This window comes from Sprattus sprattus (assembly GCF_963457725.1).
Source record: "Sprattus sprattus genome assembly, chromosome: 6".
NCBI classification, from domain to species: domain Eukaryota; kingdom Metazoa; phylum Chordata; class Actinopteri; order Clupeiformes; family Clupeidae; genus Sprattus; species Sprattus sprattus.
The window spans coordinates 8,175,478-8,179,347 of record NC_137925.1 but is presented as its reverse complement, the minus strand read 5'-3'; positions in this window follow the sequence as shown (position 1 = coordinate 8,179,347).

Genomic DNA, 3,870 nt, shown 5'->3' with positions numbered 1-3,870 from the left:
CGTTGTCGCACAGCAATGATGTTAGATTTGTATCTTGCACATGCGCGCTACAACTGGAAGGTGCGCGATTTGATGACGACATGCAGCCGAGCTCTTTTCAAACACTTTAGTTAAGTTGTCCTCCAGTGTCTTTGCTCTTTTATTGTCTATGGCCAAATGTTTACATACCTTCAATAATATTACAATTTGTCACTCTAATAATACTTCTTGTGCTGAGTCATCAAAGATCTGAAAAGAGCCATATGTTCCTACAGCCTATTCTTTTTTTTGTTTAATTTGAACACATAATAATAATAATAATAATAATAATAATAATAATAATAATAATACACTTTATTTGTATAAATGTTTGTTTTCATTCATAAGCTTATCAACCCATAGCAAAAAATACCTATTCAGTTCTATCCTAGGTCAAGTGATGTGTCCTTGTCTGCTATGCTTTGTTACATTGCTTAGGTTGACATTGCTTTCTGATCTGCCCAACAGTAGGCCTATTACAAAAGGTGCTGCTTGATGACTTTTCCTAACAGTGGTGCACTGGGTGTGCATACAGTATGTAGACTAATCATAGACAGACAGTGTGTGATAGTGCACCATTTCCATGCGGCAGTGGCGGCTTGATACATCTAAAACCACAGACACAGACTTTGGAAACAAAGTTGCTCTCCTTGACAGAAAAAAAAGAGTCTGTTTGCACATGTGTACAGGTCATCTTGTTGGTTATTATCACAACACGCCATTCCTGGCCTTCTTGGACTGCGCTCTGCCTGAGCTGCCACAGCAGCCGTACGACAATGCAAAGATGGCCATGGCCATGAACACCACAAAGAAAACGGCAATGACCACAGCGCCCCCTAGTGCCCATGGTTGGGCCTGCAGCCGGTGCCATCCCCACTGAAACCAGTCCTGGGGTGAGCTGTCCTGGAATGGAGGCTTGGGTTCACTGAAAGGATAGAAGGTCAGAAAGAAGTTATTGGACTGGATCTTACTCTTATTCCAGGTACTGAAGAGCAGTAAAAAACTTTAAACCGTGTGATTAGAGACCAGGTTTGGTTGTGCCACACGTATAAGGTCACTGTCTGATCTCACACGCGGTTCATTTTGAAATGTTATCAGCAGGCCAGTTATCTCGTGGCAGAGTATTATCGGTTAGATTTTGGGGTGTGGCAGCTCCTTTCCACTGACTGTTTCACACCACTAAACAAAGAGGACTAAACAAATAGGACTATACTCTGGAAGGACTTTTTCATTTATAATAAATAGGTCATAGAACAAGTATTACACCGTTTGCAACCCTTTAGGTTTGTAGAGATAAGCTGAGTTTATGAGTGAATGGGCTCACACACTATTGCCCTCGTTTGCCTCCTTGATACCCAAATGTGAACTAAGGTACATAATGAAACATCTATTTAACGTGTACCAGAGAGAGAGAGAGTTAGTAGATATGAGCTCAAGATAATGGGCTCAGCAAGATCATGAATTCAAGGAGGTAAACTGGTGAAAGAGCTGGCTTAACGCTCCAGCCCCATCTTAAAGACATTCTGGACACAACACAAGGACAATGTTATTACGAAAGCAGTGTTTGTTGTTTGGGATTATAAATACAACCCTGCAGGCAGCCGTGTCAGATAATCATGTTACATACATTGTTGACACTATATGTGAGGATTAGCATTAGCATTAATTACTCACTGTTTATAACACGAGTCAAGATTGACCTATAGCATTTAACAGTACACAACGTTTTCAGTTTTTTGTCATGTTCTCAATGTACAAATAATGTTAATAAAGAAATTCCTTGTGTAAGTGGAATGCATAAATCAACTGAACATAGGTGAACCATAACAAAACAACATCAGCGTTTACAATAAGTGGCTACATATCAATACAAAGTTCACTTGTGTTCAGTATCACATGAATTAGTTATAGTGAAGGGAGCTTCAATAAAAAGAGTTACCAATCCATTCAAAATAACCTTGTTATTTACCCTGGTCAGTGTCACTTCAGCTTAAAGAAACTGATGTAGTCCTGATTTTACATTCGGATGTTACTTTACTACTACTTTCATTTTTAATCTTTAATCCTAATTTTACCCTTCACAGTCACCAAAAGAGCGGTTTCATTCTAGACTCACCTCTCCACGTTCATGTTGGATGTTCGCTGTGACAGTATCTGTAGCTGAGAGCTATTGTTTACACAAGCCCAGTCCCAGTGGGTTTACCCTTTCAACGCGACGTGTTGCCACGGATTGGCCCCTCATGGGAATTACTCTGCGACTGCTTTGTCTATAATGTGTGTGTTAAGCTGGCTGTACTACAGCTTTGTCTATAATGTGTGTGTTACTATGGCTATTTTGCTCGTGGAACCACACTGAAACTGTTAGTCCATTTTTATAGTTTCTGTTCCTCTGAGCAGTGGCACTGTGGTGTGTATCCGGGCTACTGAGAAATCAGGTTAATGTTTAGAGGCAATATTGACTCTGGGTGCTCAAGTTCAACTGGCACAGCCTGACACCAGCTACTCTGACCTCACCAGGGAGGGAAAAACAGAAGTGTGCTGCTGGCTACATGCTAATGTCTGTAGAATCCTAGACTCCATAGGCTTGTAGTGCGTTGGGCTTTTCATCTGATGAAACAGCTCTGCTGATTTTGCACTGCCCTTAAATTGATACAATTTTTTTTTTTTTTTAAATCAAGCTATATACATAACTACTGTAGATACTGCTGCGGAACGATAACAACATTATATTTGATCAATCAGTCAACCCGACCGAACCATATAATCCATGAGCCAAAACTGGTTTTCTTTTTTTATTTTCAGTTCAACTGAAGCATATATGGAACTTGTCCATTGAACTAACACTGTAGGCATAAGTCTCCTGTTGTGGTGACAGTTCTCTCATACCTACAACAAAAACAAACGCTGGATTCTGAGAGGATTCTGTGTGGGCAGTGTTAGCTGAGAAGCTGATCAGGCAGTTTGTTTCCAGACTGTAAATGTTTTACATGACATGCTATCCTTTATCCCACAGACAACATGCAGTCTTTGTTTCTGCCTACACATTAGACTCTCTGTTACTTTAGCTACATGATGAAACATGAAGAATGGTTCTGTATGGCCTGTGTGTTTTTTTTTACAACACGTTTCATTTCAGAAACGCCATCCCTTTTGACTGGATGTTTACTTTACCCTGGGCGACAACAAGGCTCTTCTGAATAATTTCCCATAGAGGGCGCTGTTGATTTATTTTCATTTACTTCCACATGAGACCCTGGATACAGAACTAGGGGAAATACTGGGTATTAAGGAAAATACTGATATTTCTTCACATTTTATCACAGTGGCTCATTTGAATACAAAGACACTTCTTCAAAAATGTTTACACTTATACTTCCTCTCAACAAGGGACAGGGTAGGCTGTAACAGCCTATCAGCAGTCAAGTTCAACACTGTGGTCCTTTGGTCCAATTCTCACTTATGAAGCGCAATACAGATTTTTTTCCTCTTCTCTGCGAGGTGGTGATCCAGACTACGGTGGCCTGGAAGGAGGTTGGGTTCAAACAGGCTGGATCCTGGCGGCCTGATATTTGGGTTTCCCACAGCAGCAGCAGTGGATGCAGGACATCACGATCAGCATCAGGAAGGTTGCTATGGCAACAACAGCAACAATAACAAAAACAGACACATATTAGTGAATGCACTCTCATTCACAAACAGCAGCATTCAGGCTCCTCAAAGAACACACGCTTCATAGCCTTTGTGTTCCATGCTTTTGATGTCTCTTTTAACCTGAGGCCAGGAGACAATAGAGAATGTTACAGCTTCTGTTGCCCTGGTTACCTACTGCTCTGCTGCCCCTGCCAGCTTTGT